Source organism: Plectropomus leopardus, chromosome 19 (genome assembly GCF_026936395.1).
Source record: "Plectropomus leopardus strain MGB_pleo_1.0 chromosome 19, ASM2693639v1, whole genome shotgun sequence".
In the NCBI taxonomy this organism is placed as follows: Eukaryota; Metazoa; Chordata; class Actinopteri; order Perciformes; family Serranidae; genus Plectropomus; species Plectropomus leopardus.
The window spans coordinates 14421667-14439269 of NC_142194.1; the positions used below are offsets into that span (position 1 = coordinate 14421667).

A 17603-nucleotide genomic window follows, 5' to 3' on the forward strand; every position below is an offset into this window, starting at 1 on the left:
TGCTACCACTTCAGTTGATCAAGAGTTTTCTCAGTTTTTGGATTCTTTTTCACCTGAAGGCATGTGAGAAAAACAAAAGTTTTCTTCACAAATTCAACATTACATGTGGTGACTAACTGATAAACGTCGTCTTTTGGGGGGGCATACGCAGCATTCAATGAATTAAACTGATGAAAACACATGGTGTGTCAGGATCTGTGTGGCTTACCCATAAATCCTTTGAAACATGAGCAAACTGGCTTCATTTCTTTCAAAAACATGGGAAGAAGACAGTGAGCAGTGAGAAAAGAAATGACCCGCAAATTAGCAAGAAATTAGAAAGAAGTACAAGAAAATGACCTCAATAGTATCAAAAACAGGCAAAAAAAGAAAAAGAAAGTTTTAAAAAACATCAGAAACGACAAACAAGGCGTGGAAAGGTGCTTAAAAAATGTCATATTTGTGTTAAATAATGTTGACTATGTAATTTTAACATTTATAAATATAGTTTTTTCTTAGCTTTGTTATTTTTTCCTTTGACATTTTTCCCTAACTCGCCAGGATTCATAGGTCTAAATAGTTGTTAAAGGTGTCGTAAGGCAGGACAAGAAAAGTGACGTTTCATTTTTCAAAATGTTAAAAAAAAAGTGGATACAACTATGTCATACTGTATCGCCATGTAGTCAAATTTACAAAACAAAACCCTTTTAGTACCAAACTCCCTTTCATTTATTTACAATCCTCTTTATTCACTGTAGCTTTCCTCCTCTGATGCTTATGAGCAGCACCAACATGGACTCCCTCATGATTAAAAACCAAAGAGTGAGGAGTGCAGTTATATTAAGATGATGCACAGGTTCATTTATTTATACAGCAGAAAAGGAATGAGCTGCAGCATCTTTTAAAGCCTTACAACTGTCTCTGAGTATAAAAGAAATAAAACTGAGGATAACCTCGTTAGAGGAAGGAGTCATTTCAGAGAGGGAACCCCACCAGACTGCTGAGCATGTGCAGAGACAAAACTATATTATGTAAGGCTGATTGTTTTGATTTGGCTTCGAGATACTGTGTAGTTCATCACCTCTGAAGTAATGTATTGTTGTGATAGGGATCATGTTATATTAGTTCTTTTGTAATATAAAAGGTTTGGGAAAAGTATTGTTAAAGTGTTATAGATTGTTTCAAACGTCTAATATTGAATATGAATAGCTTGTATTAAAGAAGAGAGCCTAGCTGACTGGGAGTTTGCAGGCAAATTGAATCGATAGGAGCACAACTGATTAATTAATTGTGAGTGCCCAGTGGATAACATTAGAATCGTTATAAAAACTCACTCAGCTAGATGTAATTCATGTCACATTTCCCATCCCAAGTGAAAGGCAGGCACTAAAGACATTGATTTGTCCATTTCGACTTCTGCACAAGGCTTCTGTTGACTTAATATCACGAAAACTTCGGCCAGCACTCATACTGTCCCAATATAAATTCAGTTGTATTATTAACCACATGGCTATTTGTCCTCCCTAATGAAGTGTTTAGAGATTATTGGATGGCTTCTTTAAATGCATTGGGCTATTAGAGCAATAAGTCAATATCTGTCAGAAGAGCTGAAGCTACAAGACACTGCTAAGCATTAAATATGTACTTGCTACATTCCAGGCTTGTTGAAGTGAAATCTTAAGTGTTGAAGGATTTTTGCCTGACTTGGCAAAGCAAACATAATTACATGATACACAAATAAAAAGGTCCATACATTAAATAATAACTTGCTATATCATCACCTCACAGTTTAAGCATATTTATTACATAACATAGCTTAATAACCATACAGTGATATAGTGTTATAGCTTTAAGATGTGATTGATTACCGTTCACTGAAGGCGAGGAAGCCATCAGTTGTTCAGTTTCCTGTGACAGTAGCTGATGTTGTATTTCCTGAATATGATATGTCCTACTTAAACAAATGAAAAATCTATACAGAATCAGTAACAGGAAGGGGCTCAAGCGCCACGCTCCCCTGCTCATTCATTCATGCCAGGACCCTTTATTACCTCGCAAAAGCTCTCTCTCAGCATTATCCATCTCCAGCCCTTTATGGTGATCATTTATTTGATGTGTCCCCTAAGAACACTGAAGCGTTTGCTGCACAAGAACACTTGCAGGATGAGATTTATTAGGGGGTAATCAATATTATTGTTGTGTGTATATCACAAGATCAACACTAACCAATTAGCAGGTCTCTAGGCCAGTCTCTGCACCTCTGACAGGATGCTATAACTCACTTCATGTTAAAAGGATTAATTTCTTGTTAAAGGTCCAGTCAGTCATTTTGTTGATTATGAATTACAGGTATATTCATCTAAATACTTAAAGAGTTTGTTAATAAGTATGTTGTGTGTACTTCCTTTTTAAACGCACAACATTTACATCATCAGACGCTATACTCACCGCCTGTAATTTTGAAAGGCAACTGTTAAAAGCTTGTTTTAAGGTTCTCCCCAAAATCTAATCCTGACCTGCAAACAGTATGAAAGCATCTATAGGAACTTTTCAATCCTCTCCTGCAGCATAATCCACTCCACTTTCCATCTGTATGCTCACCATGGTCCAAACACCCACAGTTTGCCAAAATATGACTAAATACACAGCTAACATCCATGCCAAAAATGTGAATGGCATGGTTGTGCATGAGGACCATGAAAATAGAAGAGTGGAAGCTGTGTATTTAGTCATGTTTTGGCTCAGCTTGGTCCAAACACTCATATTTTTGCCAAATCCCCACAACAGTGTGTTGGAAAGACACTGGGCATATGGATGGACAATATGTGTGTTCATTCATCTTTGCCAAAATATGGCAAATCAAATATGTGGTTAAAAAGATGGACAATGGATCAATTGGTTAGCACTGCAAGGGTGTTTGTATCCATCTAAAGTGAGAACTACGTATCCATGCAAAGTGGGAACTTTGTATTCATATGGATGTTTGTATTCATTGGGATGTTTAATGCTTTATTCTTCCATTGTGAAATCTGGTCACCTTCAGAATCTGCTCTGACCAGCATGAATTTAATTTGATTACAAAGGCTTTTTTTCTATGAAGAGAGAGAATATAGCGTAGATTTTTGGAGTTTGTGGTGTCACTTAACTTGTCAATCTCTTAACTAACCGCCCACCGGTCTGACGATCATTTAGCTTTTGGGCCAACAGCCAGTATTTTGGGGGGTTCTAGCAACTTGAAATGTAAGAATGGAGTTGAAGTTATTTGGAGTTAAAATAGATATGCGCATAATGCAGATATTTTTCTAAGACTGCATTTCAGAAAGTGCGTTCCACCTCTTTTGCTCTCCACATGGACCTGAAACCAAAGCCCGCTCAAACTTTGCCGGTTGGTTCTACTTTGACAACAAATGGAAACCAGAATTCTTCTGATACCAAAATCTTGTCCCTACAAATGGCCTACAGATTTCAAATTCATATGCAGATATGTTTATAGAAATTAGACTGTTGGCTGGGCTTGACTGCATGGTTGCCAGGTTACCGCTGACAAGCAATTAGAGAAATTGGCAATCAATTCTTGGCCTTTGGCTGCCATCAGTGGCAAACACTTTTTTAACATATAAAAAATAGGGACAGCAAAGAGCAAAACAAAATAAATTAAAATACCAAAAATAAAATGAATAAAGAAATAAATACTAAAAAAAAATACTTTTTAAATATTTGTTTTAAACACAATGGGGGAATAAATTAAGTTCTTTGACAATGAAAAGTTTGACTCACCAGTGAAGGTCACAAACAAATTCTGAGCAAAAACAAAACAATACTTTTTTTTTTGAAGATTTGGGAGCTTAAAATATTACGTAAATAAAACTCAGTTTCTGCAACCAAAAGCTGATACCTGTTTACCAGCCTGGAAACCACCAAAAAGTTAGTGTTGAGCCCTGGTTGTTGACTCCTTTTCATCTGTGCAAAATGGACTGTCAGTGATATCATATAACTTTTTTGTGCCTTTGAATTGATTTTGACTTTCCATATTGTATATATCCAGTATATATACAGTATGTATATATATATACACACACACACACACACACGCATGCACGCACGCACGCATGCACACACGCACGCACGCAGCCTCTCAGCTAGTGTCATTTGAATAGTTCTTAAAAGCCTGAAGTAGGAAAACTGTCCAGTATTTTATAGCAGAAATTCATAGACTAGAGAATACAGTTTCTAGATTCACATATTTAAATATCCTTTCACTTCAAAATCCAAGCCAGCTGCAAAAAAAATATTTCTAATACATAAATTAACTCCTCAGGAGGCAACAACTCTATTATACATCACTGATGTCACTAGAGAGATAGGAAGGATCTTGCAGCCCCTAGTGAAATAAAGACAGACTACAGTACCATCTAGTGGAAAACATAACCCCTCACCAGCCTTACTGACCTTCTGCATCATGGTCTGCTGCTATAGCCTCTACAGTCTACAATTTCAATTTTATCTCACACTGTGAGATTAAATTAAATATTTTTGTTTGCTTCATAGTTTTAGCTCAAGTGCAATAATTGTGCAGTGGCAGACAAACTTAATTTGGAAAATGAAGTGTTATATGGTCCCACAATAAAGCTTCTAAATGTTATATTTGAGACATCTGATAAGAAACAGACAAACAAACAACAGATCTAGCTATAAAAAAAATGTGTGTAACTTTAGTGAAAAAAAAGAAATGTTGCAACGGATTTATTTTGTAATTTTTATTTCCTAAAGTTATGTTATTACGGCATATTGTTGCTGTAGGAAAACTGCCATCGCCTATGCCCCTTACTGGTTTATATCCAACACATAAACTCAGAATGTGAAACCAACCTCTTTTCACATAGTCTATTTGCTTGCACAACCTGTTCCTTTTTTGTTCCGTATTGTCTGTCACTGATTATTACTGCGACCAACTACATCTGTCTGTGGTGGGTCACTTGCTGTGTGGTGACTCCTCAGGACCCATCACCCCTTCCTATCCTCTGTGGCACAATGAAGACATCACATTACCTTAGACAAAGTTGGTGTATTTTCAGTGTATTATTTCACATGAATGCAGAAGTTTAAAAACTGCAGAGAGAAACACTGAGAATAAAAGTGATTTCATTTTTTGACACATTACAATGCTTTCTCTTTCTCTCTTTCTGGTTCCCCAGTCTGTCTATAGTCATATTCATATTCTCATATATTTTAACTCGAGAACAGTTCCAAAAAGAAACTCCGTTATTCCACAGGTTTCCCCTGGAGAACTGATGATCTGATTAGATTTTAGGAGCACCTTGCTGCATTAATTTGCATATCAGAGATGCAGATGGAAAAAAAGGCAGGTCATTAAGCAGCTCAAATGCCTCATGTTTAACTCACAGCTTCCCTAAGGCAAGAACAAGGTCAGTTTGGTTGTGATTAGCATCGAGGAAAGGTTACTTTGATGAGGCGAAAGTAATGGAAACAACAGACTTGCAGTGGGGTTGGGGTTTGGAGACAGTGAGTGCATCTGTCTGGACAGAGCAAGACGAGACGTGTGTCCTAGAGCTCTAAAACTCCTCTCTAATTTCCTCTGTGACCCAGAAAAAAGGATGTTTGTGCTTCCATGCTTCTTTCTGTGCCGGTAATGGAGGATATAGAGGAGGCTGCGCTTGTCTCACTTATCTGTGACTAAAGAGAGAATGTGTTAGCGATAAAACATGGGAAAAAAACAGCAGGGGAACTGCTAGCTTGTATGTGAAAATGAGCTAAAATCTATAATTAAAGTCGGCAGTTTCAGGTTAATGTGTGTTTATTCTGAGCCTACTCCCAGCATGGATCTCCTACATGTATAAAGCATACTGCAGGCTAGTACATGTCCATCTCCTCAGTAGCACACATCAATTTTTGATGAAGTAGTTATAAACTGCCCCAAAGAGCCTCCACTTTTCCTGGGTACCTTCGTCTTTACCTGCATTCCTCCACTTCAGTTTACTTTGTGGTAGTGGTGGTGAGTTACTATTTAAGGTCATTGTTCCACTTAATACAGATCCTAAGGTGCATCCTGTTATTCCAGAAATAAAGATCTCTTCTACTTAATGTAAATATGTTGAACATTTTAAAATCTGAATAAGTGTTAGTTTTTAGCTGCTTTTTATGTATTTTATTTCAGTTTTTGGTCATATTCTAACATTTGTTTTGAGTGTGCAACAAAAAGTACTGTATAATGTATGCCACTTTAATTACTGTGTCACTGTGACAATGTTGGACTTAATTATTTAGAGATGTTGTGGTGGGTAATGGTGAGGGTTTGTTCACCACCAGTGGGGCACAGTTTGTGTCTGCATGATATAAAATCAGCGATAAAAAAGTGATCATAAATAAATAAATGAAATTCCCCATGAAGGGTAACCCAGTTTTCTAAGGTTAAACTTTATTTTATAGACCTGTTTTCTAACTTGCACCCAACTCAATATCAGTGTTTTAGGCAAGGAGGACAGAAAGGCATTGAAGGTCCACTGTGTATGATTTAGAGGAATGTATTGACAGATATGGAATATAATATAAAAAGTATGTTTTCTTAAGTTTATAATCACCTGAAAATAAGAATAATTGTGTTTCTTTTACCTTGTAATAAGGTGTTTACATCTGTGGGCCCTCTTCTATGGAGATCAACATGTTGTACCTCCATATTTCTACATTTGCCCAGAATGGCGTCACCAAACACTGGCTCTAGATAGGGCAATTTGTGTTTTGGCATTTTTGCATAGGCCACTGTAGTTAGCAGAGAGGTAGAGAACTTTCCAGATAATGTGGCTCCTGGTAAAAACCTCTGTTATGCCTGGATCTTAAATTTTTATGGAAAATAAGTCATCATACATTTGCAGATTTTGGGCTTGCACTGCAACCTTTCTGTGTTGTGCCAAACAGCTTAGGGGAATCACTTATATGTAACATTAGAATGCTTTAATCAGTTTTTACCATTTTTAACAACCTGGTCCGTTTGATTCGGAGAGGAGGAGACCACTGCTGTAATTCGGCTCTCAGTAAAAAATTTTGAGCACTGAAGGGATTCTAACTGGGAAAATTTTCAGCTGGTTGCAGTCTTCACCTCTAGATGCCACTAAATCCCCCTAAATCTTAAACACTGTTCCTTTAAGAAAAGATATTTTAAAAAAACACAAGAAAATATAAAACATATAACACACATAAATAGGATTTTTAAATAAAGATTGCATCAGTTTAAAAGAGAGCAAAACAAAAAGAAAAATTGTGGCACTGAACAGCTTGTCACACCATGTAAATACAATACATGCAAATTTGCTGCATCTGTTTTGACAGTTTTGTTTTCTATTGCTGTATTGTCTATGATTTATTGCAAATTACCATATGTGACCAGTAAACATACGGGTGCACACACAGATACACCCAAAACTGTTATCCTCACACACGCACACACACACACACACACACACACACACACACACACACACACACTCATGCACATACATGCACACCAGCTGGTATTTAGGAAAGCAAACAGGCAAACATGATGAGTATATTGCTTTATGGCATGCTACGCTCATTTGGCAGTAACTCTTGCGTCAGCTGCTAGTAAAGTGCATTCTATCATTAATGCTTTCATACGGCAAAAAAACTGTTCCCCTACTGAGCACAGCACACATGTACTATTTGTGCACATATTGTTGTGTTCTGCTGCACACAATAAACCCAGCAGGGGGCATTGTTGTTCCACCATAAGAAGCAATGCAAAAGGCGAAGACTGCACAGTATTTCATAACACCACAGTGGAGATAATCTTAAAAATAGTGCTGAGTGTTGCACTGCCATTGTGTCATCGCCTCAAATGCTCTGGGAGAATTTAGCCATCATGCCACGATCTTGCAAGCTTAAATTTTTTTCTGAGCTGCGTTTTCTCTCCCTCAGTTACATTGAACTAAATTGACAAGTCGAGGTGTCAGAGCCAGTCATGTGGAGTAGTGACATTTTTTTTCTTACCATAAGCCTGGTATTTATGGATTCCTTTTTAACTCTTTACATATGCATATAGACGTGTGTGTGGGCATAGTCACAGTCCTGGAGCAACACCACTACCAGGCTTCACGAATACAGAACAGAGCTTCACTTCACAGTTTTTGTCATGCTGTACATGTTAATTTTAGATGGTCCAGTTCCAGGTGGCTCCTGCGCCATAGCAATGCTGCTATTGTTTTAACACTCCACAAATATCCTGCAGTGTTATCCCGATGGAGGGAGTCTGTATGTACAATGCAAGGTTTTAGACACGAGAAGGGGGCCTCCAACGTTGCCTTACCTCCCTGCCTGATGCCTGGGATGTTTTGGCCTCCAGGAGGTTTTAAGTGAGCAAGACATATTTAGGCTTGTTATAAACTTGCTCCGTTCTTGTAGAGCAATTATAGCAAGCTGCTAGCGGTTGCTCCCATTTGGGATGCTTCCAAAGTGGTTATATAAGATGGTATTTTCTGGGGATTGCATACAATTTCACAGGGAGAGTGCAATATTTAAAGAGCTCATTCGCATCATTTAATTGATAATCTACGGGTATGTCTAACAATGCTACATGGCTACAGATAGGGTATAGTAATTACACGTGAGGATATGCTTATTGTATTCATGGGGGTTGATTAAGCTTGGAAAAACAATGAGCTCTGCAGGTTTTAAATACTAAACTCCCCGTCAGCTCTTTGTAAGTTCATGCTGACAATAACATGAGACCAGAAACACATTGTCCTTTTATGTCGACATCCATAATTGTCCAATTTATTCAAAGCTGTCTACCAGTTTTTTGATCTTGGCGACAATGCTAACTCACTGCAGTAAATAGGAGAGAATAATGTGACACTAAATAACGGCTTCATTATGTATCGTACAGTTTGGTTTCAGTATATGAAAATTACTGAAAGGATGATGCATTTTGACACAGTCTAACTCCCAGATGGTTATGTTGTATTTTTATAATGAACTGAAATGTAATTTAACATTTATAAACTGATCTCCTAATATACCTTTTGGTCCTGACAAGAAGGATTCAATCTTAATACACTCTCCAGCACACTAAACACTTCACCCAATCTTATTTGTGGTGGGATTAAAATGCTCTTAGAATTGTGATCATGTAGCATATTGTGTCACTTCTGTGCGGGCAGCTTGAATATTGTTCTTGGCTTTCTCTGTTTTCCTTCAGCATCATTGTCCTCCGTATCCCTGCTTGGTATTCCCCCCCACATTTCCAATTATCCTTGACGTGATAACACACTATAATGTGACACACAAGGGCAAATGGCTACTCTGTCTAGTAACAGATCTCCCCTGGACCAAGTTTTCCTTCTGCATGCTAGTAAAGAAAGTGTCTTGAAAGTGTCACAGAGTCGTCATTAACCAACGGATTTTCCACTATTTGTATTATTGTAGTTTTTGGACAATACATTCTGAAATACCGCTCATTAAAGGAATACTTCACCGCCCTGCTAGTCTACCTCAATCAGTAGTTTGTTTGTCTTATAATGTGACTTTGGTAAAACTGAAATAACCCTTAAAAAACGCCAAAGTCACACTGTGACACAAGCTAACAAATTGATTGGTGCAGTGGTACATCAGCAGCTCCCTTATTCAGTGAGGTAAAATTACTATTTTTGTCCGTGGTGTCTGGCTTTGACAAGGGCATGGAAAAGTTACACTTTCAGTTTAGTTACCTGTGGGCTGTCTTCTTGGGAGGTACTGAGCATATCACTGAAAAAATGGATCATACTGTACGAGTTGTTTGAGAGTGTAAACAACCCCTTTTGCTTCAATTCATTTCGAATTTTCTTTTCTTCTTTTTTTTTTAAGATTTTGGATTCTTCAGTAACTGGAGGCCTGCAAGAAAAACAAGGTCTTCTACAGAACTCAACGTAACATGAGGTGAGAAATTGATATACAAACATTCATTTAAGGGTTGAAGTATTTCAGCTTGTTCTTACTCCCAACTCTTCAAATACCACCACTTTGTCAGTGGACCATGGCATGACATAGGTGCACAGAGGCACCCTAATCTGCAGTAAGTAGCTGTGTTTCTGAAGCTGCCGGCAAATAACTTAGTATAAAGAGTGACCAAGTCTGTATGGGGTGGGTAAAAGAGAGGTGGATGGGTCAAAAAATTACAGACTTTGACACGGTAGCCTGCTGTTTCCTGTGTGAAATCAAGTCAGTTGAGTTACTTTAATACATGTGGTGTGCTAGTATGTGTAGCATGCTGTGTTAGTTACATATGTCACATGAATGACCCATTAAATTAGAAACAACTGAACCCTGTTTCTTTTCAACCTAACTACATGCTTTTGTTGCCTAAAGGTAAATGAGTAAAGCTAAAACAAAGTATTTTACCTATGTTGTAAGTTTATTTAAAAAAAATACAGTGTGCATTTACAAGCAGAGATTGTATGTTTCCTGTGAAATGGAAGCATAAATTGACACGCTTTCCCCGAAGGGTACTTGGGGCATCATATTTTGTTGTGTACTGACCAAGCATCAGTATTTGATGAGTTGGGAAAAGAACGTTTTGCAGCATTCCTTTTTATAAAATGGTAGGAAAATAACTACTTCTACAGTTCAGTTAATAATTACAGTTTTCTATTAAAAGTAGAAAAATGAAATGAAACAATCCACTTGCATGCAAACTGCACCCAAATGAATTAGGTTTGCTGCAAACAACTAGAAATTCACTGTATGTACTGTATTCACAACCTGCAGAATGTAGCTGCAACCTATATAATTAAAACTAAAAACTATTTTCAAGCAACCATGCCACTTAACGCACAAATTACAACATTCAGTCTATCAATGACAAAGTGTACCTGTTATCAGCCAGCATGCTGAGAGCAATAGCAGGCAGTCACTGCTCTAACTGCTACCTTAGACAAACCTTTACTGCTTGCTTTAAGCTCTGTCCACAAATGAACAAACACATTGATTTACCTGGTAGACTTTAAGTTGGCTTTGCCTCCTGCTTCAGCATCCAATTTCCTCAGCTCACTCAATGTTTTAAAGAGCTACTGTACCTCTTTCCATCTGAGAGACACTTTTACTTCCTAAAATAATTTTTTATCGGAAAAAAGAAAAATTAATTCAGTCCTTATAGTTTGAGCATTAACAATACAGGACCTTGATTAGACAGCAGTAGCAGCTTCTTTAATTCAAATTAGGTAAATTTACCCAGACAAGGCTTTCCAGTGGGAATGTCAGTATAAATCCTGCAAAATGGCCTTCCCTGTAACTGGCTGTAGGGTTATTGATTAAGTTTAACCTCTCAAATGGAATCAAATTCCAAAATTTATCCATTAAAAGTTTCTATTATCTTAATTTGAACAATGTAGTGAACATTTTACAGTCATATAAAGTTGAAATAAGTCAAATTCTTATATTATGTGGACACAGTGGGCTGCTTCCCAAGCTCTACTTTTGGCTGTATTTAGTACAGGCCAACAAAGTGAAACAACTTCCCCAAAATTAGACCAGGTGCTTCGTAATCCTTGCTGTCATATCTGAAAGCAAAGTGGTGGCTTTGAGGTTATGTTTTCTTGTTTGTTAAAAGAGTGTTTACACAAGGCATTGTTCAGTAACCTTAGAACAATGAACATTAGCGAAGGGACAATTGTATATTGTGACTTTCTTTTTCTGGTTTTCCACCACTTAATGGACTTTAATGGGGTATTTAATTTACAAACTCATTGTAGGCAGTGAACTTTGAACCTTAATGGGAATAATGCTGAGCTCTTGCCAGCTGAGCTGAACAGACCCTCACTATATGCTTATGTGGTGTTTTCTGTCGTGCAACTTCAGCAAGTCTAAAGAGCAGCACATCCTGTAAGCCATAAAAGGTTCCTTACATAGGGTCCTTACATTTTAATGGTTTTATATGTTAGATATGTTATATCTATAGAGAAAAAGGACATGTTTCAAAACTGATCATGATGTTAGACTGCAGCAGTGGCAAACTTTTGAAGCTGTATTACACACTTTGATCACACAGCTCGTGTGTGACTTTAAAAGTGATTTGTTAATTTCCTTGTATAATTAAATACATCGTGTAAAGTGCAGATTTTTCATCCTCGCATCACTTTCACCGCTAAATAAAATGATGTCCACCAGGAAATGTTACCAATCAGAAGCAAATTTTGATCACCACTATACTGCACACTGAGTCTATCAGAGGGAGGAGATGGACTGAGGACAGAAGTGTTGACTCTGTTCTGTTCCCACCTTGCAGTATAGAATGCACATCGAGTTATTACTCAAGGTATAAGGCCTTTTATAATGTAGGGTGCATTATTTCCTGCTACCCCTATACGGCTTTTACCACTTTGTGAGATACAGTATTTTCTTGTTTTTGCGGTGGATATTTTGTGAATGCTGTTTATTACTAGACCTAATATCGAGCTATAATTCAACTTCACTATGCCTCTGGGCCTGCAATAGCCATGGCCGGAGACAAAATATTTTCTGGTTGTCCATTCAGGTATCGTGAATGCGATATCTCAAGAATGCCAGTAGAGAATTTCTCCAAATTGGGCACAAATATCCAATTAAACTCAGAAATGAACTTGTTTGATTTTGGTGGTCATAGGTCAAAAGTCAAGGTCACTGTAGCCTCATCTTTCTCATTCTTGTGAATGTGATATCACAAGAACACCTTGAGGGATTTTCTTCAAATTTGGAACAAGTGTTCACTTTGAATTTAAGATGAACTGATAAGAATTTGGTGTTCAAAAGGTCAAGGTCATTGTGACTTTTCATCCATCTCATTCTTGTAACGCAATGTCTCAAGAAGGCCTAGAGGGAGTTTCCTCAAATTTTGCTCAAATGTCCACTTGGACTTCAATTGATGAGAATTTGGTGGTTGGGGGTCGAAGGTCAAGGTTACTGTGACCTCATAAAAGATGTTTTTGGCCATATTTGGCTGAACTGGTGACACTAATCTTTGGTGTCCACAGTTAAACTGTTCTGATTGTATAGATCTTTTGTGCTAGCTGGGGGAAGATGAATATTAATGTTTTCACAGACATCGATGTAAACTCCGGATGCAACCTTACTGGTGGACAAAAACATTCAAAGGCAAGGTGCTAATACTGTTCAAACTTGGTTGTGATTGACATAAGGAGACTTCTCATACAAAGACATTTTTTGGAGAGGAAAACCATAGGATTAAGACATTAGAAATGGACAACTAATAATAAACCACAAGAAGCAGAAACATCCAACAAAGTCACTCCCTGCATTTCAGTGTTGTTCCTGCATGCTAATATGAAACTCTGAGTAGAGCCAAAGTTAATACCCTATTCCTGTTTGGATGCTACATTGAAAAATATCTGATTTGTGGCCTTCGGTTCACTTTGATGGATTGCTCTGACTGACTGAATTAGACGTCCCTGGAGTTGTTTCCCTCGACTTCAGGTATTGAATAAGCCAAAGAGGTATGACAAAACAGATTTTTACAATGCTCTTGGTCATGGTGCGTGCATGTAATTATGTCACAATTGACTTTAGCAAGAGAAACTGACAAATCAGCAGAAAGTCATCTTACACTGCAACCTTATAATGTAGAGAAGAATCTTGGTGTGTAGCCATGCATCTTCATTTCTCCTTCTTTTCAATGAACAGTCGGACTCTCTGAATGTGTGTGGACTTTATTGTGCTGCCTGTGTTGCTGCTTCAGCTGTTCTGCTACTTATTCATGGAGAGAAACTTCCAAAAAAGGCTGCTTTCATCTGCTTTTCTCAGTCCTCAGGGTCTCTCCAACTTCTTTATCACTGCTCACTGTGTTCATAAACACCTGATTCACATTATTTGTTATTTCTACAAACATGTTGTAAAAATGAAATTACCAAACCAATAAAAGTGCCCTGTAGTCAGTCCTATCTCATCCTTGTTGAACTACTTCTATTGAGCTCTTAGCTCAACAAAAAGTACTATCCCCTAACTGTGTGGGCTTTAGCATTACCTTTAATCTTACATTTGCACACTTGAACACCTCCTGTAAGCTAGATAGACTGAAGCTCTTTTTACACAGAGATCTTGCAATAGTGCCGCAATGAAGATCCTTCATTATGCCTGCTTTGCTTTTTTTTTTTTTATCATACAGAACCAATTACAAGCTTTTTGATAGCATGCTGGCCTTCTGGGAGGAAAGAGGTGCGATGTGTAACACAGTAGTGTCCATGTCTAGTGTGACATATAACATACGTGCCAGGTAGGGTAGGGTATCGTTTACATTTGAACCAATACCGGTGCTGGTATCGATGTGGTCAACAAGCGGATCCGTTTCTCTGCTCTTCTCTTATCACATAAAAAGTGTCTCTGTATGTCTGTTTGCTATGTGTGCACACATGTATGCTCGTCTCTCTCCCTCTCTGTTTAGACACACCCTATGACAACGTGCAATAAGTACGTAATTTAAGAAGAACACAATTACAAACAGCAGTGATACTGGGCCATTTCTAAAAGATATAAATAAGAAAAAAGACTACATAAACTATTAGCGATGTAGTGATGATTTTGTCGTGCTGAAAAGACGAAGCTGCCTGGCTGGTTTCCTGGCTTTGTGGCATCAGTGTTTTCCCCTCCTTTTTGAACTCAGTGGTACTGTGGAACTCTATTGTCTCTGTGTGGAAGCTTTCCTATACGCCCCGGAGTGCGTTTTTGGCATTTTTTGGCATTTTTTGGAAGCATTTTTCGACAAGGTAGCATACATACACAGTAAGCCCACTCACACTTCGATTTGGCTCTTTTACTACAGCCTTACTGCAGCTGCCTTAAAGGGGGAACAAGTCTGTTTCATCATTCTGTGTTCGTACGTTTTATACAGTACTCCCCTCTTGAACAGGCAGTGTAAAAGGGCTGAGACTGTGTCTCAGCTGACCCATTTTATCATCTCGAGATACTTGTGTACTGTTTTTGCAGTTAGCATACAAAACATTAATACACTGTATTGTTTTCGACTGTGAATACTTTAAAATTATTACTGTAGACCCACAAACTCTAGATTTGCGACTGGAATTTTCTCACTACTTTTTTCCTGAAAGTGTTTGAATTTCTTCCATTTCCATTTCCATAGCTCGTCCACTTTCTTCATATATTGGACTTCTTGATAATAGTGTTCATCAACCACACAGTCAAAATTCCAACATATTCTGTGTGTAAACTGACATGTCCTTATTATACCAGAGTGTGAGAATTAGCATATAGTATGAAAATGGGACACAGCTTGTGTGCCACAATCTCTCCTGCACACAGACTTACTAAAAGAGAATAAATGCAGTACTCCAAGCCATTTCCCAGGACTAAACCATTTTGCTATGCAGTGGATAACTCCTTCTATCAAGCATTGAAATTAATCAAGGCAACAGAGGAAATCACAGGTAACACAACTCTGACTTGCCTGGAAGGCCTAACCTCTCTGTCTTCATGCCTTTTGACCAGGGATGCAAGTTTTGTCTCCATAGTAGCCCCTGCCACTGCCCTTTGCATGGTGAAGTGCCCCTCTGGACCAAATTAAGAAATAATAAGGACTGTAATTGTAGTGATGTTGCCCCTGCTGCAGTTATTCCTATAGCCAAGCTATCATTGAATTATATTATAAAATTATATAAAAAAAAATTATTATAAATTATAAATATTTATTATTATAAAAATCCTCCCTCGAACCTCAATCTGTGAACAACATTATTATCTTAAGTAGGGATATAAAAAAGTATCAATACACTTGAGTGTTGCTTTATCATGTTTTGTGATACTGATCTGATTCCCAAAAACCATGTATTAGTTTTTAATTTTTGGTTTGCAAGCAAAGATACATGGCAGGGGTTTATTTGTTGTTGTCTTTAAACTAGAGCTGCTTTGATGATAGACAAGTTGTCAACTGTTAATTCAACGAATTGCCAGCTAATTGGTTTGAGTAATTTTTTTTTGTGAAAAAAGCCAGAATTCTCTGATTACAGCTTTTAGACTGTGAATATTTTCTGTTTCCGGTGCACTAATATGACAGAAAACTGAATATCTCTGAGTTGTGGACAAAACCATATATTGAGGTTGTGATCTTGGCCTCTGGAAACACTCTTTGACATTTTGCATAAAGCTCACATGGTTTCTTAAAATTAAGGTTGTATGATGTCTCATTTGGGATTAGATGGTAAGTTAAGACAAAAAGCTGCTACATTTTGTCTTGCTTCTGTAATAACTGTGATGTAGCTGTTATTTTGACCCTTGCAATAAGTGTTAAGTTCAAAGAGTTCAGTTTCTTGATACTGTATTGGTTTATTTTGAAACCATTTTGCACTCAGTACCAAAGTAATTAAAGCATTCAAAACTGTCCACAAGTGTCAGTGTTTGGAGTAAAGCACAGCCTTCCCTGTAGCCATTTCCCATTTATCAAGACACTTTGATGCTCTATGATAAGTTCCATGGCCATAGTGAAGGCTGAAGGGGAAATTGTGCTCCCTGTCGTGATGGATTTTTGCATATTATGCTGTAGTACAGCTGTAAAGCACGTCTCAGAAATATGATTGTGTATGATGATGGAACCCTGAATTTTAGATTGTCATGTCTTATTGCCCACATGCTCTTTTCTTGAGGCCTAGTCTACATTATGTATTACATCTGGATTAGACTATGTGCTCTGTGAGCTGTCACAAATGCACACAACACTATCTTTTATTAAACAGTTGTGCCGCTAACCGTGCTCTACTTGTACTGTATGTATTGGGATAAGAGGTACAGGCATAATGTAAGATAACTCAAGGCAAGCATCAAAATATGAAAATGAAGACCAGCTTGTATTTTTTTAACCATTTCCTTATCTACTTTTACTGTATACTTGGTTCAACACATATTCAGCTGATGGAGTTGCATTTATCCAGTTGGTTTTTTTATTTTGTAAATATTTTTCACACATTTAGTCATTCCTTGTGCTGCTGTACAAAGGCAGAGAGCAGTACAGTAACTATAGAAACAATTTGAAAGGAAATGGTTTGAAGTTTTGAAGGCCAAACAGGAACACATATATAAGGAGTACAACATTAATTGTATGCCTTTTTCTGATAATTAACTATTGTCACTGAAAGTAAAATTAAAAAAAAAAAAGTTTAGAAATTGCAGTCTACGAATCTCAAGGGTGCAGGGAAACCCAGTATCCACCAGCAAAATATGTTCCTGTTTCTTGCTTTCTTGTCAATTTGAACTAATAAGCTACTTAGAAAAAATTTAATTGAGTAAATTTAAGTAAGCTATTTAAAGGTAACATAACCACATCAAATCACACAAATTACTCTGGAGTCAGAGGCTGCAGAGAGACGGCAGTTATACTGCTTCTCTACTAAGCTAATTAAGCTTGTTACCTTTTTGAAGGACTAGCTTCTCTGGTCTTACTTCTTTGCTTCTTATGATTAGATTAAGCTACTGCCTTATGTGGCAAAACAAACTCAATGACTAAGATGTTGTATAATCAAAATAGATTTTCCTGTCACACCAGCCTTGAGTAGTTAACCTCCGTTTTCCAATTTCTTGCAAATTTAATCCCCCTCCAACCACCACCACCAAATTTGATGTTT

General features: G+C 37.5%; 1 long non-coding RNA gene across 1 annotated transcript in view; it reads left to right on the forward strand.

Annotated features, from left to right (window-relative positions):
* Positions 1-17603, forward strand: part of LOC148186327 (uncharacterized) — a 94418-nt gene that overhangs the window by 34748 nt on the left and 42067 nt on the right. The window contains exon 3 of the long non-coding RNA XR_015774957.1: positions 9853-9924. This is a non-coding gene — a long non-coding RNA (uncharacterized LOC148186327). The remainder of the gene's footprint in view (positions 1-9852; positions 9925-17603) is intronic.